At 41.3% G+C, this 27,780-nt stretch overlaps 1 protein-coding gene and 1 non-coding gene across 4 annotated transcripts in view; one reads left to right on the forward strand and one right to left on the reverse strand.

The window, feature by feature from the left end:
• LOC126336121 (dehydrogenase/reductase SDR family member 11-like) overlaps positions 1-27,780 on the forward strand; it is a 97,913-nt gene that overhangs the window by 26,547 nt on the left and 43,586 nt on the right. The window lies entirely within an intron of this gene.
• Trnaa-cgc (transfer RNA alanine (anticodon CGC)) lies at positions 1,613-1,685 on the reverse strand. Its single transcript has one exon. It is a non-coding gene; the product is annotated as a tRNA-Ala (tRNA).

Below are 27,780 nucleotides of genomic sequence, written 5' to 3' on the forward strand. Positions count from 1 at the left end.
TTCACTCCAACGTGTGTGTCTATTTATAGCACACAGGTCACATATAAAATTCAAAATGTTACGTTACATATATTGCTTCTCCTAAGTTAAGGTCCAGTTCACCTCTGACATTACAGTTTAAACGAACGTCCTCTCCTTCCCCCCCTCCCCCCCCCCCACCCACCACACACACACACACACTAGTTACCACAAGAGTAAAGTGATAGGGTATTCAAAAATCCGTAAATGCTGTATTTAAAAATGGCGAAAAATTCAAACTCTTCTTGCCCTAAGTTTAAGATGATGCGTAGTCTGCTGGCTGTTATAACTAGAGCATTTGGAGTTACTGTAAAACTGATAAGCCCACTGAATCAACCTAATTGGTTGTGAAACACTTGGCACTGTTGTCTGTGGGAGAGCAGGAATAGGAATGAAATGCACATGCATCTTTATTTAAACATGCATGCCACACCATGTTGGAGGTATGTCAAGTCTGTCCACTACTGCTGCCATCACACCGCGCGCCGTGACTTACGATTCCATAACCTGTCACTTTTCATAAGCCAGAGGCATCTGCTCAGACTGGCTGAGCACATCCAACTCAGCACCAGTATCACTCCTAGCTCACTGTACACACAGTAAGCAACAACTCAAAGTCCCAGGTAGTCTGTCTCTGTAGCTGTGTGGTTACCACAGCGGGTTACAAACCTAAGGGGCCTGGATTCTATTCCCAGCTGGGACGACGATTTCCTCCACTTCAGGAATGGGCGTTGTTGTCTTTGTGTTTGTATGGTCATAACTGATATTACACTGTTAAGATGGCTGTATGGGCATGCCCCAAAAGCCAATAAATTAAAAAAAAAGTTTTCCAAGACAGTCACTTCCTCTTACACGGTACGGACCTGAAAACATAAGTGCCACAACATCAGCTCAGAATGTAAGCAGGTGTATGTCTGTCTCCTATTGTTTCATACGAATCTTATACCTCGACACACCTGGCTATACTACTTCACATTTCAGAAATATACGATGACCTATTCTGCTGCGTAACCATTATGAGCCTCACACTACCTCTACATCTGCCTTTCGTGCTCCTGTCTCTGCCTGCATTCGCCAAGAACCTTACCATCACGATGTGTATATGTCTTGGGCTCCCTGGGGCATGCAATACAGTCCGACAGTGGAGCCCAGTTAGCAGGCACATACACAGCCCGTCTCTAATGTATTAATCATGTCTAAGGGTCAGACGTGTACAACACTTTACAGTGTTGATGAGTGCCCAGACTGAGCAGTGGGAAAGGAGCCTATATCGTCACTCATACTTCTCCAGACAGCAGCGATGTTAGAAATTGTAATAACACTTTCTAAAGGAATGCATGCAAAGCGCAAAATTCCTTCTATATTAAGAACAACACGTTATTTGCTAGGAGCTTCCCAACCCAATCGTAAATCTAGTATGACAGGTGGTGGTGGTTAGTGTTTAACGTCCCGTCGACAACGAGGTCATTAGAGACGGAGCGCAAGCTCGGGTTGGGGAAGGATTTGGAAGGAAATCGGCCGTGCCATTTCAGAGGAACGATCCCGGCATTTGCCTGAAACGATTTAGGGAAATCACGGAAAACCTAAATCAGGATGGCTGGGGACGGGATTGAACCGTCGTCCTCCCGAATGCGAGTCCAGTGTGCTAACCACTGCACCACCTCGCTCCGTTAGTATGACAGTTCTCTACTTTATTTATATGGCAGCAGCATAGAACTAGATGGAACACGGTAACGGCATAGACACATATATCCAGGGCAGCAAACGGACATAAAGAGTTACCACACCGTTATGAACAACATGCTATTTCCTAGGATCTCTTCATCAGCATCTACATATACTATACGTGACTAATCTGCAATTCACACTTAAGTGCCTGACGGAGGGCATCTCGAACCACTTTCACACTATTTTTCAACCACTCCACTCTAGGAACAGCGCACAGCAAAAACGAACACTTATTTCTTGCCGTGTGAGCACTGATTGCTCTTATTTACAATTATCATTTCTTTCTATGTAGATGAACGTCAACAAAATATTTTCTCATTCGGAGGAGAAAGTTGAAGATTAAAATTTCGTGAAACGATCTCGCTGCAACGAGAAACACCTTTCTTAACGATTGCCACCCCAACCCGTGTATCATATCCGTGACACTGTCTCCCCTGTTGGGTGATAATACAAAACCATTTGGCCTTATTGACACTTTTTCGATGTCCTCTGTCAATCCAATCTGTTAAGGAGCCAATACTACGTAACAATACTCCATCAGAGGACGGACAAGCGTAATGTTGACTCATGGATTTATTGCATCTTCTGAGTGTCCTTCCAAAAATATGCAGTCTTTGCTTCAACTTCCACACAAGTTTGTCCAATAAACCCTTAAAAACCAAGTAGTATAAGTGAAAAACTTTTAATTTTGGAGTATACACAATTTCAGTAGTTAATGCAGACAAATATCTGCATGGCCAATAGATACAAGTAACAATCAGTCTGGTGCTGAAAAGAAAACTGCCAAGACAATTTTTTATTTTCCATGGAAGTAAAGGGTGTAGGTGCGCTTGTTCTTTGTGATTCTGTGTTATTATTTTGTTTCCTACAAAATTCGATAACGTTATATAAGTTTTTAAACTATAAAAAACCATTGCACATCTGTGAAAAATCTCTGAAATAGGAGAAAGTGAATGGAACCTCAATTTAAGTAATGGTAAGCGATTTTTAATGTTTTTTTGAAATATTTTCCTGTGAACAGATTTACGAATAATTTATTGTTGAGTAGGTAGGGTACACATATTAACATGTATCACCATCTATTATTTCAACTAAGTGACTGTGTTTAGATTACAATATACTCTCTATGCTGTACATATTCATGAAATGGGGTCAGAAATTTTTTTAGATTAAAGTACGTACGATACTCTGTACTTCTTTTCCTGACACTGATGAAGATGCAGAATCTGCTGAATATACTGCAAGTGAATAGCCAAAGACATTAAGAAGACCAGACAATTGAAAAAGAAATAAACGTCCCAAACTTCGAAATGAAGGAAAAGAATATACAGATGTGCAGGGGAAAGTTCAAGAACACAAGAGAGTAAGACTGTATGTTGACAACTGTGAATTAAAATGCAATAAAAATGTTAATGAAGATTAAGCACAATAAATATAGATATTTGATGAACATTGAAATGTAGAAAGCTGGAAGCTACTAAATTTCAGTTCAAGAGCCAGTGTGGCCAAAAAGAGGTGCCATGAATATAAAAAAAAACTCTGCTTGCAATCTGAAAGGATTCGGAGTATGTAAACAGCTTTTCTCGAAGATGTTGCCTGCAAGTAACACTCGTGTTAACAATGTCTTGTTTAAGAAATCTCCAGCTTAAGTTCCGCCAAGAGACTGTAGAACACATAAAAAAACAGGAAAAAAATATTCATGATGAAAACGTTCAGATTGTTAAGGACCATATTAACTCACATCCAAAACTTGGATATCATTATAGTGGAAAGAAATTTCGTAACTCTTAGTATTTGGATCCTATGATATATATAACCAGAACGCATCAACTCTATAAAGAATTCTGTGCAGAAAATAATTGTCGACCTGTTAAAGAGACTATAGATTTGTGTTTAACATGCCCTTCAGTCTGGGTTTCCATGTTCCTTGTACCATTGCTTGTGTCATGTGCGGCATGCTGCGGAATTTGACAGTTCATGGAGCCCCAAAAAGTGTTCAGAAACTAACTTTTGATAGGGAATTACGTTTGCGCAAAGCACAAGCAGCTAGATAAGTAAAGGGCAGCGCAAAACAATGTTCAGAACAAAGCGATTCGCAAACAGCAATAGGTTTTGACGTACAGAAGACATTCCATACACCTGTGCTTTCTTGCAGAAGAGCTTTTGTGCAAGACAGCTGTGGACCTTCAATTTTTGTAGGCTATACACTGATTTAGCCTTTGTAATTGCAACAATATACGTTTGGCATGAGAGTGAGGTGCTCGTGGATGGCAAAAAATTGACTCCTGTCTTGTAGATGTAAGTAGATAGGCCGTATCAGTTAAGCACATTTCAGCTTATAGTGACAACGCTGGGGTCAAAATACGTAAAAGTAAATACAATATAAAATTCTGGCATTAAATTACCAAGAATACACGCATTGAATCTGCAGATCACAAATTGGTGATTTCTGGTCATTCCTATGTGGAATGCGATCAAGATTTTGGAATTGTTGTGAAGGTTGCCGAGAAAAATCCTTCCATTTTTGTATCTAAGTGGGCACTGCTCATTTCCAAGGCGAGTACGAAATTTACGACAGTCAAGATGACTGACGATGATTTTATCTCACTAAGTGAATAAATTATTGTCTCAGGGACTCAGTGAAAGGTTTGAGAAAAATTCTGTGATTGTTATTCAAATAACCTCTCAGTGAAAAGCTGGAAGATTTTCAAAATGTTAACAAAAAAAGCACGTCGTTGCGACAAAAATATCAGTTGCTTCTCTGCTCTGGAAATAAATAATGAAAAACCGAGGTTAAAACTCATTTTAAATATTGAATGTGGTATCACTGCAAAAAACCACCCTCTCTCTTTTTCAGTATCTTCGCTTTACTAAAAAAATTAACTTTAGTTTATCAGTCTAACGATAAAGAGTATTATTTAGAACTGAGCGCCAAATTTCGTGCATGTTTCGCATTACGTGCAATAAGTAGGTAAATCGAATAGTCCTGCATATTTTCCTTTGAATTGGTTTTTCGAATTTTTTTAAGTTCATAGGCTTCTATTATATGCTTGAATCCCTTAGTTTTCAACGATAGCATGGAGCGATTTTTTAAGAAGAAGAATACGTCTGCAGTTGATTCAAATTTTGAATCTTGCGTGCAATAGCAGTTACGTAATACAGGTGAAGAGGAAAATAGGAACGACGATAACTTTTTTGACGATTCTGAGGCTGATTTACATTTTGTAATAGGTAGGGTCACCATGAAACAGTGTGTGATACTAGTGAAGAAAATGCTTCATTGAAGAAGAGCCAGTTCATATCTGTACCACAGATAATTATTCACAGCAAACATAGTCTTTTATCGCAAAGATAATCTCAAGTGGGTACTTTCAAAGTCTATCAGAGCAAGAAAAGCACCTCAACACAACACTTTGAAATTAGGAATGCTTGTACTAAAAGCAAAAATCGGATATTGGTGCTAGAGCCTACCAAGTCTCAAATATAGGAGAGTTATTCGATGACGACGTGTTAGAGGTATACCAGCTGATAGAATGGAAAAGAGGCAGACGTGTTCGAAGTGCCCTGCATCAAAGAAAAAGAAAAGGGCGTGAAAGCAGTGGTATAAGCGCACCAAATGTTGTTAGCTAGTTAGTCTGAAATGCGGTAGGAAGATATGGGTCGAATGTGCAGAAATTCTGTGAATTAATATTTTCAGTTCATTTGATTATTATCTTCTTTACATTTTTGCACTATTTGTAAATTATACTTAGAAATATCGTGACTGATCTAACAATACTAACAGTAATTTCCAGACTCGTACTACACGATTACAAATACTCACGATGTTTCATGTTTATTTTAAATAACGTAAGCAACGAAGTCTATAGCAGCGCTGAATAGTATTTCATCTCCTTATAATATGGAATGTTTGACTATTCACTTTTGCCTGCTAATGTGGAGTTATGTGATAAAAAAATACAAAAAAGGCTACGAGAGCGCAGGTCGCTAGTTACACGTATTTAAGAGATATTTCGGGTTAAAGGTTAAAATATCTGAAGTACTCAGACCTAGAGACTCTACTTTCATTTGTATCACCAGTGCACGATGAATTTCACCAGAAACTTACGCAGTATGAAGCTGCAAGAACACTGAAGCCAGTTAAACAGAATCATGAAGAAGTTGACTGTTATTCAGAAAGTGAACACGACAGGGTATTAGAAACGAGCTTTGAGTAGACTCATAATCACTTTCAACTCACGTATTAAGTTACTATCTGCTTGTAAAGTGTTCCTACCAATGATGCATTTATCAGTGATTGTTATTATTAATAAAGAGATACTGACAAAATTCAGCATTGATTGCTCAGGATAAGATAGCCAATAAATCTTCAAAAATGTGCACGTAATATTTTTTATTCACTTTTTTGTAAATTATTTATAGAATCCTCTGGAATGTCTCAACTTCGAACATTATTTACCCAAAAGTAACGTTTTGTTATTTATACCCGTTGGCTTCTAAGGTTTACGTTCCAATTTAAGAAGTTCTTCAGTTCTAAATCTCGCGTGATATTCCGCATTTTGCTTACGTGTGTATCACTTGCCATTTCTTTCAACTCTGTTAAAGTTTGTTTCTCTAGAGCCAAACACTATAATTATAAATCGAAGTTTAACACCATCTTCTTCTTTATTTAGGGCAATATGGAATGCGCAAATGAACATCTGCTTAAAAAGGTATTGGCATACCTTTCACATCGAATAAAGCGTCCATGCTGCGCGCCACAAACCAATTGTAGGTTTATGGAGGTATATGGCATTAATTGTTTTGAAATTCACGTAGACTGCATGCGCAGTGCGGTATTCCAATAGAATGGACGGTAACGGCGAAGAGACTGGCATGCTCGTCAGACACTTGTGGGAATATTCTTGAAAAAAAATCTTTATTATTTTCCATATAATACAGCAATAGTTATGTAAAGTATGTATGATTTGTGGGAGTTATTTGTCCACCTCAAACTTGGATGCATTACTAAAGTCTATATCACCTTAGCAGAGAATGATCGTTAAGTTTTTAAACTCGTCAAAATGCTTTCCAGCTTCCAGATCCATGATAAAGTGTTGTAATACAGCTTGTCAGATTAGTAAATTACTAGCACCACCATACACTTATAAATCACAGCTTTGTTAGTCATGAGTATGTATATCAGTTCATTTTATAAAATTAGTAAGATTTCCGTATCTCCTCGTTTTTATTAGTAAACATTTAGCTACGATTTTACCACTGCTGTGCGTAGTAGGATGTGGATTTAAACTAGCGTATTTTATTTCAGTATTTGGGTATTGTCTTAAATGTTTGGATGGTTTATTTCAATTAAGCAAGTCTGCAGACCACTAAGACACATGCGTGATCAACATACAGAGTACCACACCAGCAGGCACACAACACCGAGTTGCGACGTGTCACCTATCCCTGCATCGATGTCTGCCTCCGTCTAAGTTATGTTATGTTATGTTATGTTAACCGGGGACCTAGAAACGACGGAGAGGCTCCGTCCCCGACGCAGCCGCAGTGGTCCACAACCCCACGACGACTACCGCAGTCCACTTCACCCGTCCGCCGCCCCACACCGAACCCAGGGTTATTGTGCGGTTCGGCCCCCGGTGGACATCCCAGGGAACGTCTCACACTAGACGCGTGTAACCCCTATGTTTGCGTGGTAGAGTAATGGTGGTGTGCGAGTACGTGGAGAACTTTTTTGCGCAGCAATCGCCGACGTAGTGTAGCTGAGGCGGAATAAGGGGAACCAGCCGCATTTGGCGAGGCAGACGCAAACCGCCTAAAAACCATCCACAGACTGGCCGGCTCACCGGACCTTGACACGAATCCACCGGGCGGATTCTTGCCGGAGACCAGACCGCACGGCCAATCGGGCGGGCAGCTCCGTCAACTCTCCTGCGAAAGGGGAAATTTGTGCTGGACGTCTAGGCTGACCTTAGGATCGACCGCATCACTACAGCAAGCACCTCCATATTAGGTGAAATGCATAACTATAATCAAAAGCTAGAAAGCGACAGTATTTTTGACAGTATTTAAGTCAGTATTTAAGTCACCATTTCCCACTACAACACAGATAAATTTCTAAAGGTGGCGACTTTACTGTTTGTAGTGCACAAACATTTCACTTCCATTACCGCCTGACCTCTTTTCATGCTTGGAACGCTGTCCATTATCAGTACTAAGAGCAGTTGTCGACTTATGACTAGAATAGAATCTCGAGGGCGTAAATCCTACACAAGACACAAAAAATCGTAATATATGGTCTGAAATACGCAAATGCAAATGCCCACCTACATACAGAGTAAAGTAAGAGTTTCGAATATTTTACGCAAATCATATACACCGGTTCAGAGACGTTCTGCTAGGGTGTTAACAGGTCGAAACTACCCGATACGAAAATGTACGAGAAATGGTTGTGGACCTTAAATCAAATTCTCTGGAAGAATGACGACATACTTCTTGAGAAACCGTGCTGTGTAAAAGGAAGCTAACACGAAGATGAAGGAAAGACACCACCAGTAAGAGAGACTGCAGCCAACCTAAACGAAATGCTCATACTTAATATAGTGTACAGATACAACGAATTTCACGATCAATTTATGAAATTTAATTGTTGTCCTCTTGTAATTCAAATGGTATCACACAGGAGAACATAGAGCACTCACGAAACTGGATATTATCGATATGTAGATTGACAGGAAAAACCCGCACCACCAAGACGGAGTTGTCAGGCATAAACGAAGTTGGTAGGTGGGTTTTAACATCTGAAAGATGATGTCTAATAAAATTTCGTGCCATTCTCATACGAGTGGCGCTAATTACCTTCGAGATGAGACGTGGTAAGTTTATGCTAGTTGAGAATTCCCTTAAGGCGACAAATACGTCATTATCAGTATCCCACTGTGTTTGAACGAGGTCGTGTAATAGAACTACGAGAACCTCGATGTTCAATCTGTGATGATGCAGAGACACTTGAGAAGAATATAGCCACTGTACATGTTTATGGCAGCAGCGGTCACGAGAAGACGTCCACATGGTACTGCTGAGTGGAAAGACCGTCATGTTGGCACGATGGCACATCACACCGCATCGTCACCGGCCATTTGAACGGCTGTTGCCACCACAGTAACTCAGCGAACTGTTACAAATCGGTTATCCGAAGCACATCTCCGAGACGGAAGCCCTTGTAGCGTGCGTTCCACTGACCTTGAACCCCGCCGTTTGCGGCATCAGTAGTGTCAAGCGAGAGCTCATTGGAGAGCAGGGTGGAGGTCTGTTGTGTTTTCTGTTGAAAGCTGGTTCTGACTTGATGCCAGTGATGGTCGTGCGTTGGTTAGAAGGAGGCCAATTGAGGGCCCAAAACCAACAGACCTGCTGGACACAATGGATCTAACCCTGAGGTTATGGTCTGGACTGCTATTTCGTATGGCAGCTGGAGCACTCCAGTGGTTATCCGATGCACTTTGACTGCAAAACTGAATAGCATTCCAAGAGGTAAAGGGCTACTACCCAAGATGAACCAAGAGCTGCTGCGGAATTCCAGAGAATTATTCCACCAGAACATATATATTAATGTCAGTCGGTTCCATCTTATATGGTACAATCACAGGGTTTTTAGATGTTTCCTTGTCAGTTTTACCCAGTACTCCACCTGCTGTCAAAATGTTGTTCCCGGGTAGGTGAAACTGTGTTTCCGCCTAGACTCTGTCTCTCACAGACACGTACTTGGAGAATCTACCACGAAGGTAGTTGCTAAACGCACCATGCGCAGTTCCTTATTTTATATGACAGACAGTCCCTTCTCTGATTTTTTCATGAGACTTCACATGATCATAACTTTTAGCCACCATGACACTGTCACAAGACGGTCTTGTGATGTACATATGAACATTTAATTTTTTCTTGTTGCTAAGGAGCACATCAATTCTGGTGTGATTTATGCCGACAATGTCAGTGAGAAGATTGACTAAGTCCTTCAAGAATAACTGGAAAGCAAAGCGTTTGCCAGTTGGATTCATCCTTAAAGTAAAAAATAGTGGGCTATTAAGCATTTTACAGTAGGTATTAGCAGATGAACCGTACAAGATGTCTGTGGGAGTTAGGGAGTTCGAGAACTCTTAAACTCTGGCAGTCTCAGACAGCCATTTCATAACAGTGTAAGTAGGCTCTTTAGGTTTTTATGTTGGTAACGCCACGCAGCGCTCTGTATGAAAATCACTGACTGCTCTGTGTGCAGTCTGTGGCTGGTTGGCATTGTTGGAAAATTCGCAGTTGGATGTGAACAGCGAGCAGCGTTGGGCAGTTTGAGGTGAGCCGCCAGCAGTGCTGGATGTGGCGAGAGAGATACCAGAGTTTTGAGAGGTTGCTATAAGCGGACGATCTGGATGTGTGTCCGCCAGCAAAAGCAAATTTGTAAAGATGGATGCCATGGATTGATATATATATATATATATATATATATATATATATATATATATATATATATATATACGATGACTTTTTAACACTAAATACATTGTTTGTTCTCTATCAAAATCTTTCATGCCTATCCGAGTTAGTGCCTTCAGTAGTTAGAATCTTTTATTTAGCTGGTTGTATTGGTGCTCTCTGTATTGCAGTACGAGTAACGAAGATTTTTGTGATTTATGAAAGGTATAGGTTATTGTTGGTAACGGCCATTGTTTTGTAGGCGTTTTTGAAAGTCATATTGCGTTGCGCTAAAAATATTGTGTGCCAGTTTACTGATGATCGCAATCAGTAAAGATAAAACTGTGTGAGTACGTTGAGTTGTACTCAGCTGTCTTTGTATCAAATAACGTAGAAGTTTACCAGCACAGTCATTCATAATTTGTTCAAAGGGGACTTTACAACAGGTGAAGAAGCATTAAACCAAATTTAGAGAGGGGCTTTACAGTCCAAGTTGTTATGTTGAGAGGATTTAGCACATTTGACGCGAGATAAAACTTAACGATGTACAATGTCCGACACAGGCTTAACGTTTCATTAATTTTCGTTTCTTGTCGCTATGTTAGAGAGAAGTAGCATTTTGAGCTGTTGCTGAACATAGCAATTCATTGTTATGAGAGACGAAATATGTATGAATATGGTTGCTCAAAAATTATCGGATGTGTAGGTGAACTATACAAGATGTCTTTTGGAGGAGCTTATTTTAACACGTTTTACTGCAGGATAGGAGTGGGTGAGTGGTTCTCTAGTGGAGGTTGGCGCTGCAGTGGGCGAAGATGGCAATCAATCAGTTGATACACTACTGGCCATTAAAGCGTAAGGGGAGAAATGCGTACCATCAAGTTTCCGACTTGATAAAGGTCGGATTGTAGCCTATCGCGATTGCGGTTTATCGTATCACGACGGTCGGTTCAGGAGGGTAATACGGAACGCCGTGCAGGATCCCAACGGCCTCGCATCACTAGCAGTCGAGATGACAGGCATCTTATCCGCATGGCTGTAACGTATCGTGCAGCCACGACTCGATATCTGAGTCAACAGATGGGAACGTTTGCAAGACAACAACCATCTGAACGAACGAACAGTTCGACGACGTTTGCAGCAGCATGGACTATCAGCTCGGAGACAACGGCTGCGGTTACCCTGGACGCTGCATCACAGACAGGAGCGACTGCGATGGTGTACTCAACGACGAACGTGGGTGCACAAATGGCAAAACGTCATTTTTCCGGATGAATACAGGTTCTGTTTACAGCATCATTATGGTCGCATCCGTGTTTGGCGACATCGCGGTGAACGCACATTGGAAGCGCGTATTCGTTATCGCCATACTGGCGTATCACCCGGCTTGATGGTATGGGGTGCCATTGGTTACAGGTCTCGCTCACCTCTTCTTCGCATTGACGGCACTTTCAACAGTGGACGTTACATTTCAGATGTGTTACGACCCGTGCCTCTAGCCTTCATTGGATCCCTGCGAAACCCTACATTTCAGCAAGATAATGCACGACCGCATGTTGCAGGTCCTGTACGGGCCTTTCTGGATACAGAAAATGTTCGATTGCTGCCCTGGCCAGCACGTTCTCCAGATTTCTCACCAATTGAAAACGTATGGTCAATGGTGGCTGAGCAACTGGCTCATCACAATAGCCAGTCACTACTCTTGATGAACTGTGGTATCGTGTTGAAGCAGTGTGGGCAGCTGTACTTGTACAAGGCCATCCAAGCTGTATTTGACTCAATGCCTAGGCGTATCAAGGCCGTTATTACGGCCAGAGGTGGTTGTTATGGATACTAACTCAGGATCTATTCACCCAAATTGCGTGAAAATGTAATAACATGTCAGTTCTAGTATAATAAACCTGTCCAATGAATTTCTTCTTAGTGTAGCAATTTTAATGGCCAGTAGCGTAGAAAACTTTGTTGATGAACACAGACACACAGGGTTCATCACATCTGAAACAGACTGCATACGACGGGAAGTGATCGTCAAATCCTAGTAATGAGGTACGGGCGTGTCGATGAAGGTGTTTCCCATGGACAGTAGGGGCGGCGCGGCTACCACAGCATCCTGGCGGATGGTGGCTGATGGCTGTCAGGTGGCGAGGCAGACTCCCTGTGTCCGAGGTGGACTATCTGCCGCCAACACAGACGACTCAGGTGTGACGACTTTCTGACAGACTGGTCATCGTTGTTTAAATGCTGTTTCCATCTGATGACAGTTGCAGAAGACCACCTGTATGGAGAACACTTCGAAACATGTGAAGCGGGGTCGGTGTCCTGATGTGGCGTAATTGGTAAGTCAGTCGCTCACGAGACGGGAGTCTGCGGGATGTACCTCTCGTGGAAGCGCTTGTTCCGGGAGCCATGTCTGCCGATACTGCTGAGCTTTGGCTGGTAACTGCGGCCTGATTTTGGTTGCTGGTCTGCTGTCGTAGCTGCTGGTGTCTGGGGTGTTACATTATGGAGGGCTCCAAACGCTGAAACGGTTCATTTTATAAAAAAATAATGTGGTGAATTGTGTTTGAATTTCGAGAATGCTTTTCGTAGGAGATTTCTTAACATTCATGGTGGTGTCTGTTTGTTCTATATCGTGTCTCCCTACCACTTTCGCGCAACGACGCTCTGAGCGTATTTTTTAGGGAATTGACTAGTTTGAACCTGGGACCTGTTGCTGGTAAGGAGACGCCAGACCACACATGACATGTAGAATTCAGAAGAGTTCTGTGAGACTAGCGATGATATAACCAAATACCATATGATCTCAGCCTCAGCTCCACTGCACTCCCTGTAAAAGAATCTTAATACTAACTAAATATAGTGGAAAGGGTTCAAGGCTTTCCTATTTTTAGTCAGCTGGTAAAATAAAGTCGAAAAAGCAGTTAAGTTTACCATTGGAAATTTTATTCTACTCACAAAACATCATTTATAAATTGCACTATTGATAAAAGGAAAAGTTTTAATACAGGATGGTATAAACCAACTGCGTTCTACAAAAATGTGAACGAATATTCCCTGAATGGGTTTCCAAGTTCTACAATCGATCGAAGGATGACCTATGCCATATCACATCTATAATCTAGGTTTAATTTAAGTTTCACAAAAGAGAAAACTATCAAAATGGTCTACAGTGACCCTCAATTATCTTTAATTACTTATCTAACTTGTCGTAAATTACAGCGGCTGATGTGGCTTCTCAATAACTATATAAAAGAAAAATCATCGCGTTTCAGATCTGTTCTTCAAGTAGCAAATGTGAACACCATGAGTTTTAATTAACGATCGACACTTGTATTAAACAAAAAAAGGGGGTGTAACAGAATGAGACTTCTGCAGTTCTGAGTGAAGCTTTATGCGCTCAAAATTGTGGCATCGCATGCGTTCATTACCTTGTCGGTGCTTAGGCAGCGTCAGGGCGACAGCGGCCGGCGCACCAGCCATCCAGCTCGCCGTCTCGGAACTAACTCTCCACTAACTTCTCCTTACTACAATTTTCCGCAGTTAATTTAAAAAACTATCTGGCTATGTTTTCATCTGACCAATCAGGGTCTCAATGTTAACCTTAAGCTCCGCCGACAAAAATTCTGTCTATCCAATGAGAAACGTTATACTTTTCGTGGTGGGGCAATGTTTTTAAAGTTTGCAACGTAACAGAGATGCTAAAAAGTCTCACGCTAAAACCTGCAGCTGGTGTGGTCCTTTTAGCGTTATCGTAAGATCTATACTGTTTTTCTGGAGAGCTCTAGCTTTTAACATGGGCTGTGGGGTGGTCCTTGACGTACCTGAGACGCGAAAAAGTCTCACGCTAAAACGTGCGGGTGGTGAGCCCTAGTGGTTAGCTGGCGACGTGGGTGTCCAGTCCGTCCCTTATCGTAGGGCCTTCTAGCTTAACACGGTTCTGCTCTCGGCTTCTGTTCTCGTTTCTCCCTTCGGAACTGCGTCGGTCTCTCGGTGGGAAGGTACGACATGCATTTAGGTATTCTTGTGGAAGGTGTTGGATTTGCCTGACACCTTACAGCTTATGCTACACAGGGTTAACATGGAGCCCACTGACAGACTGTAGGGATACATTCTGCATTTTTTGGGATAGGGATGCGTGGATTGCTAACGCCCCTGACAGACTAATAATGGAACCGTTACCAAAATTAACTTCTTTCTGGCAAAATAATCTTCACAACAGTTTAAAAGAGCTGTAATGTGTAATCATCAAAACCTTCAACACCAAACACTGATTTATGTAGCAACCCACAGCTGAGCCGAAAGTACAGCGATGTGGTTGTTCTTGTTGTCAGAACAGCTCGGCTTAGTGGCGTGCTGTGTTGAGTGGTGCATTTGTTTTGCCTGTGGCCACAGAGATTTGGCGGCTTTTTGTGGCAGTGCGCCGTCAGACAGCAAACTGTCTGCGCAGATAGTGATGCGACAGCTGTTGGGGTCGAGGTGCAAAGACAGAGGAGTCAATTGTCAGCTAGGTGGACGGCGAAGGAGCACAGAGACTGCTTCTAAGCTGTCGTGCCGAGAGACGGGAATGCGACTCCACTAACGATTGACGTGAGGTGCTGTTGCATTGTGTTGACAGAAGAACAGTTGGTGTTTTTCCATCTGAGACGACAGTCATTCCTGAGCGTACTTGAAGAGGGGATTTCATATTACAAGAGGAGCACTAACAGCTTGCTTTGGTGACTGACAGTGGAATATTGATCGAATGAATTGATTCAAGTACTTTCAGTGCACAGTAAAGCGCACAAGGGGCATGCACTGAGTGTAACAATTTACGAGCCATATTCCACGCAGAACTGTGTAAAAACTGTAATGTTGAGATCGCTGTGTTTGCTTGCATGTTGGATGTACGTTTCTTTTCCAGAAATGAGAGTTATGTTCATTTTGTCTGTTTCTACTAGTCTGTGAGTGTAAACAGAATTGCATATGTATTTAAGTTGGTGGGTAGTAGTGTTGCTAGTAGTAAGTAGCTCTTGAAGGGAGTGGTTACTAGATTTATTATTATAAATGTAAATGCATGAAAGCCCAGCTGAATCTGGCAGTTGCTTCCCTGCTTTATTATTTATATTAAGAGGTTCTGTTTGCAAGCTATTTTCACTTTATTATTATTGTATTGTTTGTCAAGGGGCCGAGTATTGTGAACGTTTTTTTGTTTTTGTTTTTGTTTGTTTGTTTGTTGAAGTTGAAGTGTATTGATGTAGTTTTAATATCAAATGGTTTTATTAGTGTGCTGAAGAACTCTTAGTTTACTCATTATGTTGTTACAATGCCCATATCTCAGGGTACCATAACTGGCTTACATATTTAAACTTAGTCCGTCAATTTGTTTTTTTGTTATTTGTCAAGGTAAATTTTTTGGGATAGTAAAACTAAAAGTCATAGTGACTCCACACTTGTGCAATCCCCAGCCCGTAATCCAATCTGCCCATATCCTACACTACGATTTGTAGCAGAGCATGGTTGGTCATTGTGGAGGTATGGTGCCACATTCCCATAGTATTACATTGTGAACTAGAGACTGTGTTTTGCTTTCCTATGTCCCGTTGTAGATATAGCTACTAGGGATGTGCTGGTCATACTGTGCCTGCGCAAGGAAGAACTGCTTACGTAGTAGCTATTTGCGGGCACGCCCCTGGAGGAGCAGTATGGTGAATGGGTCCCCGGAGCTTCGAGGGTCATTGGTGTGCTGGTGTAGTTGACAGTGGGAGAGTGGACAGATGTGATTCGGAATCAGGTATTCTATAGCATGGCGTATTACCTAAACCCATCGTTTGTGGAAAGAGTGAACCTGATTCTTTATCATCATTCTGACCAAACACATTGGAACAAAACTGGCGCGAAACTCATAGCTCTTGCTATGAATTAAAACACCTTTTTGAAATTATTCGGTTTGCCGCTTCAGTCACTGTTATAATTAAGAACATTTCTATTCCAGGGAATGTAGGACTGAGATTCCTCGACTTAACGCAGCGTGTATTCATTAATTTTTGTCGTAATATGTGCAACCTTGTGATATTACCGCAGCTTGTTTACATAGTCTGTTCTGTTTCAATATATGGGTGCTCCCTTCAGCCAATTGATGTGCGAGAAGACAAGAGTTTCGGGAGACAAGTGCCTGCAGCCAAAGATAAGTTTTGGCATATTTTTGAGGTGGCCTGTTTGTATGTGTATCAATACGAGTATCACAGGGACTAAGGTATGAGGACTGAGGAATCAACGTGGCCACTCAGTAGACAACCAAGGAACACAAAGTCTACTGAAGATTTGGAGTGCTGAGGAGCTTGATTTGGGTCTCCACTGATGATCGACGTGGACCGTGACCATAGAGTGTGGATTTAGACAGGCCAGGAGAGTGGTTAACGTCTTTCCTGGATGAGAGAATGATGATTCCATGGTGTAAGTGGACAGGGGTTCTGAATTACAAGAGGAACACTAAGGGTGTGTTTTAGAGACAAGCTATGGAATGCTGATTCATATACTGTTCGTATGCTGTTTAGTGCACAATGAAACGCACAGGTGATCGGCATTGAGTGTAACAATTTGTCGGGAATTTGCCTCACAGAAGGACATTGTGCACAGTGTGTTGTCGAAGTTACAATCCTTACTTGTACATAGATTGAACGTTCCTCTCGAAGCGAGAGCTACGTTAACCTTGTCTGTTATTATTATTATTATCATTATTATTATTATTTTATTATTATTATTATTGTATATGGTATTTCACAGAGAGCAGTATTGTAGTTTTGTGTAGGCAGTATTTTAGTTGGTTAATAGTAGTGTTGCTAATAGTGAGGAACTGGTGAAGGTAGCTGCTAGCAGATCTAGTATTTAGTTTAAATGTAAACGTATGAAACCCTTATGAAATTTGAGGACTCATTTTCTGATTAATGGTTGTAGTATTTTGTGATTTTCAGACTATTTTCATTTTGTCATTATTCTATATTTTGACCTGCTCGTGTCATACGCCTAATTTAGTGTTACTGGGGAGCTGTTAATTTGAATTTTTTTTCTTATTATTCTGAAAAAAGTCATAATTATTTGTTGCGTTGTTCTAACGTCCATATTTCAGGATATATAATTGGTTCACATATTTAAATACATTTAGTCAGACTGCTATTTTGTTAATTGGTGTGTTTCATATTTTCGGTTTAATAAAAGTTGTTTGTCGCAGTAGGCTCACATCTGCACAACCTCCAATCCGAGTCCAGTACCCCTTCACGTCAAAACCTACGGTGCAGTGGCACTGTGTCGCTCCTCTATTGCATTCAATGAACCCATATACGAGGTGCATATTGGCGAACTTCCAATCAGAAACCTCATCCATAGATTTGAATATCACTGTTCACGTATAGCTACCACCGACGGGAAAACAAAACCGAGACCAAAACGAGCTGTACTGAATGCAAGAAGAGAGAGAAGAATACAGTGAGAGTCACTGTTCTCAACATAAAATACCACCAGTGAATTAAATTGGGTCCTTTCGTATTTAATCTTACATATTACAGATATATGAAGTTTAAATGGTGCATCATGTTAAAGATTCGCCCAAAATGCCTCATTCTTATTATGCTTCATTGCCCTAAAATTTCATAAAATCTGATGTTGGTGGATAAACAAGTACAGATCTCTCACAGAACTAGCTCTTCGTATTGTTTAGTATTTGATCACGATAAGGAAAGGCGTTGCATTCCGCAAACGTTTTGGAGAGCAGACCTTAGCACCATAGCTTCGGTCAGTAAATGTCTCATCCATCCTGTCTCTGTGTTACCAGTAACATAGCCTCAAGTAGGCCTGATAGCCAAAGTCATTTTGTTGTTCTTGTGGTCTTCAGTCCAGGGACTGGTTTGATGCAGCTCTCCATGCTACTCTGTCCTGCGCAAGCTTCTTCATCTCCCAGTGCCTACTGCAACCTACATCCTTCTGAATCTGCTTAGTGTATTCATCTCTTGGTCTCCCTCCATGCTGCCCTCCAGTACTAAATTAGTGATCCCTTGATGCCTTAGAAAATGTCCAACAATCGATCCCTCCTTCTAGTCAAGGTGTGCCACAAATTTCTCTTCCCTCTAATTCTATTCAATACCTCTTCATTGGTTATGTGGTATACCCATCTAATCTTCAACATCCTTCTGTAGCACCACATATCGAAAGCTTCTATATTCTTCTTGTCCAAACTATTTATCGTCCACGTTTCACTTCCATTCAAATACTTTCAGTAACGACTTCCTGACACTTAAATCTGTATCCGATGTTAACAAATTTCTCTTCTTCAGAAACGCTTTCCTTGCAATAGCCAGTCTACATTTTATATCCTCTCTACTTCGACCATCATCAGTTGTTTCGCTCCCCAAATAGCAAAACTCATTCACTACTTTAAGCGTCTCATTTCCTAATCTAATACCCTCAGCATCACCCGATTTAATTCGAATACATTCCATTATCCTCGTTTTGCTTTTGTTGATGTTCACCTTATATCCTCCTTTCAAGACACTGTCCATTCCGTTCAGCTGCTCTTCCAGGTACCTTGCTGTCTCTGACAGAATTACAATGTAATCGTCGAAACTCAAAGTTTTTATTTCTTCTCCACGGATTTTAATACCTACTCCGAATTTTTCTTTTGTTTCCTTTACTGCTTGCTCAATACACAGATTGAATAACGTCGGGGATAGGCTACAACCCTGTCTCACTCCCTTCTCAACCACTGCTTCCCTTTCATGCCCCTCGACTCTTTATAACTGCCATCTGGCTTCTGTACAAGTTGTAAATAGTCTTTCGCTCTCTGTATTTTAACCCTGCTATCTACAGAATTTGAAAGAGAGTATTCCAGTCAACATTGTCAAAAGCTTTCTCAAAGTCTACAAATGCTAGCAACGTAGGTTTGCCTTTCCTTAATCTTTCTTCTAAGATAAGTCGTAGGGTCAGTATTGCCTCACGTGTTCCACCATTTCTACGGAATCCAAACTGATCTTCCCCGAGGTCGACTTCTACAAGATTTTCCATTCGTCTGTAAAGAATTCGCGTTAGTATTTTGCAGCTATGATTTATGAAACTGACAGTTCGGTAATTTTCACATCTGTCAACACCTGCTTTCTTTGGGATTGGAATTATTATATTCTTCTTGAATTCTGAGGGTATTTTGCCTGTCTCATACATCTTGCTCACCAGATGGTAGAGTTTTATCAGGACTGGCTCTCCCAAGGCCGTCAGTAGTTCTAATGGAATGTTGTCTACTCCCGGGGCCTTGTTTCGACTTAAGTCTTGCAGTGCTCTGTCAAACTCTTCACGCAGTATCGTATCTCCCATTTCTTCATCATCTACATCCCCTTCCATTTCCATTAAATTGTCGTCAAGTACATCGCCCTTGAATAGACCCTCAATATACTCCTTCCACCTTTCTGCTTTCCCTTCTTTGCTTAGAACTGGGTTTCCATCTGAGCTCTGCTCCATTCCTGTCAATTGTTCCATAATGCTCCCCCTGAAACTCTGTACAACCTCTGGTTTAGTCAGTTTATCCAGGTCCCATCTCCTTAAATTTCCACATTTTTGCAGTTTCTTCAGTTTTAATCTACAGCTCATAACCAATAGATTGTGGTCAGAGTCCACATCTGCCCCTGGAAATGTCTTACAATTTAAAACCTGGTTGCTAAATCTCTGTCTTACCATTATATAATCTATCTGATACCTTTTACTATCTCCAGGATTCTTCCATGTATACAACCTTCTTTTATGATTCTTGAACCAAGTGTTAGCTATGATTAGGTTATGCTCTGTGCAAAATTCTACGAGACGGCTTCCTCTTTCATTTCTTACCCCCAATCCATATTCACCTACTATGTTTCCTTCTCTCCCTTTTCTACGCTCGAATTCCAGTCACCCATTACTATTAAATTTTCGTCACCCTTCACTACCTGAATAGTTTCTTTTATCTCATCATACATTTCTTCAATTTCTTCGTCATCTGCAGAGTTAGTTGGCATATAAACTTGTACTACTGTAGTAGGCGTGGGCTTCGTGTCTATCTTGGCTACAATAATACGTTCACTATGCTGTTTGTAGTAGCTTACCCGCACGCCTATATTTTTATTCATAATTATACCTACTCCTGCATTTCCCCTATTTGATTTTGTATTTATAATCCTGTGTTCACCTGACCAGAAGTCTTGAACCTCCTGTCAGCGAACTTCACTAATTCCCTCTATATATAACTTTAACCTATCTATTTCCCTTTTTAAATTGTCTAACCTAAATGCCCGATTAAGGCATTTGACATTCCACGAACCGATCCGTAGAACGCCAGCTGTAGTTTCCCCTTGCTTTCAGCCGTTCGCAGTACCAGCACAGCAAGGCCGTTTTGGTTAGTATTACAAGGCCAGATCAGTCAATCATCCAGACTGTTGCCCCTGCCACAACTGAAGAGGCTGCTGCCCCTCTTCAGGAACCACACGTTTGTCTGGCCTCTCAACAGATACCCCTCCATTGCGGTTGCACCTACGGAATGGCTATCTGTATCACTGATTCAGGCAAACCTCCCCACCAACAGCAAGGTCCATGGTTCATGGGGAAAGATTCAAAGTAATAAAAACTTATATTAGCCCGTCAATACGGTCAGTTACATCATGTATTATTCCCCCCTCTTACCTCCCCATCCTGGCTCTTCCCACCTACTTGGTGCGGTGAAGCATTACTGTTTTTGTAGTTTAAATGATACATCACATTAAAAGATGGCCTCAGCCTCGGAGATTATGACTGACAGGCTGTGTGTGCGTGTGTATATGTGTGTGCTGACAAAGCTATGTGTGTCCTGCGAATACTGGGGCTCTCCTCGTCACCACCTACCACTTCAGGTTGGAAAGTAGGGCATCTGCCATCACAGTCACATATACCATGGACCAGGAGCCCCATAGATATACATAATGTGATCAAAAGTATCCGGACATTCCCAAAAGCAAACGTTTTTCATATTAGGTGTGTTGTACTACCACCTACTGTCAGGTACTCCATATCAGGGACCTCAGTAGTCATAAGATATCCTGAGAGAGCAAAATGTGGCACCCTGCGGAACTCACGGACTTCAAAAGTTGTCAGGTGATTGAGTGTCCCTCGTGGCATACGCCTGTACTCGACATTTCCACACTCCTAAACATCTCTAGGTCCACTGTTTCCGATGTAATAGTGAAGTGGAAACGTGAAGGGACACGTACAGCACAAAAGCGTACAGTCCGACCTCGTCTGTTGATTGACAGAGACAGCCGACAGTTGAAGAGGGCCGTAATATGTAATAGTGGCTAAATTAGTAATATGTACGGTCTCCAGAGATCAAAAGAGAAAGCAGAGGTGTAATATTACCCATGACAAGTATGAATACATAACGACCTACAAAAAGGAACACAGTTCAGCATGACTTTGAAGCATGCGTAAATTCCAAACAAATAAAATACAACTCGAATAACGTCACTTGCAACAATCTCAGCGTATTGCTGAAAGTTGTCGGTTGAACGAACTCACCTCGAAAACACGAGACTAGTGTCAAAACCACATCCATTCAGTGTGTAGCCATGAACAAAAAAGGTTTATTCAAAGATCCATGAAGTGTCCAAACCAAATAATACCCACTCTTCTCATTGGAGTTATACAAGTCTACCACATCTCATATTTTTTTATGTGAAATCCACTTACCTGCTTCTATCAGATGATGTCTTTTCGCTGCACTGGAGGCGCTGGTGGTGGTCTCATCAGGACTGCACGTGGAGGTATAAACACAACGGTGAATTGTGAAGAGAACACTCAGTTACTAATTTTGGCAATAAAGTGCGTACTACGCTTTAAGGACAGACGTAGGGCAAAACGCATTTTATATCTCCAAAAATATTGCAGCTAAAATAGTAAAACATGAGGTTACCATGTACAACATATTTCTTGATATTCTGTGAAATTTCTGTTTGAAATCGCGAATCGACATAATTTTATAAGGACTTGAATTTTTAATTATCTTTGTTCGTATATGTACCTTTTCTCGTAAATTAATCAAACAATAAAACTGTAATTTCATAGTTTACATCTGGATAGGAGGCTAATAAAACACGTGGCACAGATTTTTGTTTAAGGTCATTGTTGATTTGAAATTAATTTTTCAGTTTGGTGTTACGGTACCCTCTTGAGAAAAATAGACAAGTTTTAAAGCAGAACTTTTCTTAGAGAGAAGATAATGTAAGAGTGCTGCACAGGATTATCCAGTAAGTAGTTGTTAAGAATTATGCCAAATTTCGGGAGTTTAGGTTTTATAGTTCCTGAGAAAATGTACATTATCGCTCAAAACTGTCAGTTTATGGCAATTCGTATTTAAAGTTTTTGTTTAAATTTTTGGCAATATTACGATACCTCTAGTGACTAACGCTGTTCGTATTCATAATCTTTATTTTCTTCCCCTGCCTCCTTTACCTAGCTGACTTGTGCAATTTTTTCTTGTGCTGCCTGAGCTTCGTCCAGTCGCGCTTCATCGATGCTTCTGAGTATATTAATTGTGACTGCACCTGGTTGGAAGCCTATTATCTGCAGGGGTAGCATAATGTTGTATTCGCTCGAACATCTTCCCATGGAAAGCAGAAGACTGAACATCATACTTACAAACTATACACAAAATATGTGTATTACTTACAATGCCAATTCTGTCACTGTCATCATACAGTCTAAGGCCCTTTGATCCTCAGCTACCACGTGTACATGAAACATTAATCATATGGGCAAATATTCCTAAGTCAATTAATTTAAACCCACTGGAAAACTCATCTTTGGCACTGCACACAGCATCATCAATTTCTACACTAATTTTCTTCTTCGATGAACTCAGTGATATTGCTAAAAATTGTTTTTCACACTTAGGAGCAACAACTGTTACACTGTTATGTAAATTTCTTGTATCTTTTCCTTGTAAAGTTCGACATTTCCTCACCTTTTTTGAATTTCCGCCCACTGTTACGACGCAATTCGATGAAAACAGGTTGATATATGCAAAACTAAAAACTGGAATAAGTTTGTAGCACTTACTCTTCAAAAGAACCACGTTGAAAACAAAGGAACATGCAAAGATAATCTTTCTCACAGCCTTCGAGACGTATCTGCAGCTACTTTCGGGAAAGCCTGAACGATGCTTATCCCTGGTACAGGGGTAGTGTCCGGCTTCTACACCCGCCACCCCTCAAATTTTGCCTAATAATCAGCACTGGCAGCCGAAGACAGCCGTCATAAGGAATCATCCTCGTTCCGCCAATGGCCGCGTCAAAGAAGACGAAGCAATGGCCAGAGGTTCACGGCCTTGGTGTGGGAAATTGCTCCTAAAGGCAGGGCGGAAGACTCAGCAATGACCAACGGCATTAGGATGCAGAAGACAATGGAAACCACTTCATTAATGTGTATTCACAAGACATGTCACCTGCAGCTGAGAAATGTGTCGTGATGATTTCTCCATTATTAAAATATTCCGTAATAATTCCCCCTGTGGGTCTTTCGGGGAGCGGACTGAAAACGGGGAGGTGACCATGAGAAAACAATTGGATAACCAACGAAAAGATAGCGTTCTACGAGTTGGGATGGGGAATGTCAGAAGCTTCAACTTGGTAGCGAAGAGAGAAAATCTGTAAAGGGAATGCAAAGGCTCAATCTCGATATAGTAGGGATCAGTGTAGTTAAATGGAAAGAAGAGAAGGGTTCCTGGTCAGATAAGTGTAGGGTAATATAAACAGCAGCAGCCCTCTGAGCTGTTCAGTGACAGGGATGTTCTTATCAGAATCGACAGCACACCAGCACCTACAACGACAGTTCCGGTATACCTGCCGACGTTTGCAAGCTGAAAACGTAGAGATAGAGAAAGTTCATGAGGGTATTGCAAGGGTAATACAGTATATAAATGGAGATGAAAATCTAATAGCCTTGGGGGGACTGAAATGCAGTTGTAGGGAAGGAGAAGAACGAAAGGTTACAGCAGAACATGCGCCTGGGACAAGGAACGAGACAGGAGAAAGACCAATTGAGTTCTATAACAAATTTCAGCTACTAATTGCGAATACACTGTTCGAGAATCACAAGAGGAGGAGGTATACATGGAAAAGGCTGGGTGACACGGGAAGGTTACAGTTAGATTTTATCATGCCACACAGGGATAATGAAATCGGATACTGGATTGTAAGGCGTACGCAGGAGTATATATAGACTCAGATCACAATGTAGCAGTGATGAAGAGTAAGCTGAAGATCAAGAGATTAGTCAGTAAGAAGCAGTACGCAAAGAAGTGGGATATGGAGTGCTAAGGATTGACGAGATACGCTTGAAGATCTCTAAGGCTATAGATGCAGCAATAATGAAAAGCTCAGCAAGCAGTATAGCTGAAGAGGATTAGTCATCTCTGAAAAGGGCAGTCGCAACAATTGGAAAAAAAAACATAGGTAACAACGAAGGTAACGGTGAAGAAACCATGGCTAACAAAAGAAATACTTCAGTTAATCGATGAAGGGAGGAAGCACAAAAACGATCAGGGAAATTCAAGAACACAGTCATATAAGTCGCTGAGGAATGAAACAAATAGGAAATTAAGTGAAGCTAAGATGAAATGGCTGCATGAAAACTGATTGTCGTTAGAGCTGACTCAGCATACAGGAAAGTCAAAATAATCTTCGCTGAAATTAAAAGCAAGGGTGACAACATTAAGAGTCCAACGGGAATTTCGCTGTTAAATGTAGTCGAGAGAATGGATAGGTGAAAAGAGGACACTACAGGCCTCTATGACGTGGAAGATTTGTCTGATGTGGCAGAAGAAGGAAAAGAAACAGAAATCAAAATTTAAGAGAGCTTGGAAGACGTAACATAAAACAAGGCAGAAGGGATAGATAACATTCCATGAAAATTTCTGAAATCATTGGGGGAGGTGGCAACAAAACGACTGTTAGTGCCGGCCGGAGTGGCCGTGCGGTTCTAGGCGCTACAGTCTGGAACTGAGCGACCGCTACGGTCGCAGGTTCGAATCCTGCCTCCGGCATGGATGTGTGTGATGTCCTTAGATTAGTTAGGTTTAATTAGTTCTACGTTCTAGGCGACTGATGACCTCAGAAGTTAAGTAGCATAGTGCGCAGAGCCATTTGAACAATTTTTGAACGACTGTTAATCTGGCGACATTCCATCTGACTTCCGGAAAAATAGGTAACGAATGAGGAGATTCTGCGCAGAATCGGAGAGGATAGGAGTATATGGAAAACACTGACAAGAAGAAGGGATAGGATTATAGGATATCTGTTAAGACATCAGAGAATGACTTCTGTGGTACTAGAGAGAGCTGCAGAGGGCAGAAACAGACAGGGATTGGAATACATCCTTCAGATAACTGAGGATTTAGGTTTCAAGTGCTAGGGCCCCATCAAACCAGTCAAAAGACTGATGGCTGAAAAAAAAAATTGTGAACGAAAAACTAACGCACAAAACATTCCTAAAGTAGAGAAGGAGTGGATCACAGCACGGAGGAGCCATGTCAGGCGCAAACGTCCAAACAAACTTTTTTTTAAACATATTTGTAGCGAGAATTCGATTATGAAGTCTTACGATGTTATTCTTGAAGAATCAATCTAATAACTTACGCAATGAAGAAATGCCAATTTTTTCGAAATTTTGCCGTGTATCTGCCCTAAAAAAGGTATGCCATTTATTCATCCAGTTTTCTTGTAGTGTACTCACTTACACTGTACTTTACACTTTACTCTCTTTACGTATTGATATCCCACTCTGTAGCTTTGGACAGATTACACAGAAGACTCTTATTATGCACATACAAGGCCTCACAATAATGGACTGCCAGTATGCAAATATAAACTCTATGACTGTAATTAACGAGATTCACTTCTGATCTGTTAATCACTGATGCCACAGATAGCAATTCTACTTTTAATGCGAGAAATTCGACAATTAATGTGATGGGCAGGAGGTACAGCTGACACACGTATGCTCCTGATAACCTTCCCTCTGTGACTAGCCTGCCAGCTCTCACCTTCAAGCTGCTACACAAGGTATGGATGTGCTGCCTTCTCTTTCGGGCAATCAGTACCCCAGAAAGTTTGGCTTCATATATATAGCTGCCAACTGAGCCAATAGCATTCTCTAACGTGGCTAACGACAAGCCACATCGTCCAGGTGCCATGCTAGAAGTGCCACCTCATCCAATGCTATCTTCCCTCCGTTTGTTACAGTACATTGGTACCGTGTCGCACAGCATTAGGAAATAGTAGGTATTCATTATCTAACATAAATGTTACACATTCTTTCGCATAATTGTTTTCAAAAATGGAAAATTCTCAGAGACAATTACGATTTTAAATATCGTTGAAGAAGTTAGCAACTTCCTTGCATGTGTCTTTTGCAATTATACTGACAGTGACATCTTTATCCTAAGGTACTGCTAACAGCTACTTGGATAATGATTAGTTTTATCATTTGAGTTTGTGGTATAAATTTGTCCTTCAGAAAGTTTAGTCATAAGGTAACATTTGAAAGATACATTGCTCGCTTCACTGTTTCAAGAGGAATATATTGCTGTCTCCATTAACAAATTTGCTAACTGTGGTTTCGTAAGCACGTAACACCCGCCAGATTAGCCGAGAGCGCTAATGCACTGCTTCCCGGACAGAGGCTCACCGGCCCCAGATCGAATCTGACCGGCGGATTAAGGACGAGGGCCAGTGTGCAGGCCAGACTGGGTGTGGATTTTAGGTGGTTTTGCACAGCCCACTCGGTGAATACCAGGCTGGTCCCCACGTCCCGCCTCAGTTACACGACTCGCAGCCATTTGAAACACGTTCGCACTACGCACTATTTCATGTTTTACACTAGATGCAGACAGTTGGGGTACACTGCTTCCGTCCCAGATGATACGGGGTGGCAGCAGGAAGGGCATCCGGTCACCCCCTCAATTAACCATGCAAATCCGATCGTAACCACTCCGACTCTGCAAAAACTGCAGGACACAGGCGCAAGTGAAAGAAGATCAGCACATAAATATTTGTTATATCTACTCTGACATTCACGTTATAATACAATTTTTGTGTGATTTTCCGACGTTTTCCTGCACCACATGGTTGAATAAATCCTGTCATTTGCATGCTGTCGAGAAAACGTTTCTGTGTGTGTGTGTGTCCGTATGAGGCTGCAGTAGAGCAGGCGAACATCGCCCGTTCCTTCTTCTCGCCGTTTATTGTATCATACGAAGAAACATTGAAATTTCACCTAAATTGGCGATTCACAATGGTACACTAAACCTATAAAAGGAACTCATTATATTTGATTACTATTACTGGGATATACAGTGTTATGATGCTGCATTATTTGAAAGTCTCCAATCTGAGAACCGGGTACCAACACACATTCAATTTTTTGCTCTGGCTACCATCGTAATGCAAGGCGAAGCGCCTGCTGGTAGTGTAAGGAGTGTGTTAGAACTCTCCATTACACTGAAACCAATATAGGCAAATTAATGCTATTCTTTGCATTTTGTAAGATTGGAAA

Source organism: Schistocerca gregaria, chromosome 2, assembly GCF_023897955.1.
Source record: "Schistocerca gregaria isolate iqSchGreg1 chromosome 2, iqSchGreg1.2, whole genome shotgun sequence".
Lineage (NCBI taxonomy): Eukaryota > Metazoa > Arthropoda > Insecta > Orthoptera > Acrididae > Schistocerca > Schistocerca gregaria.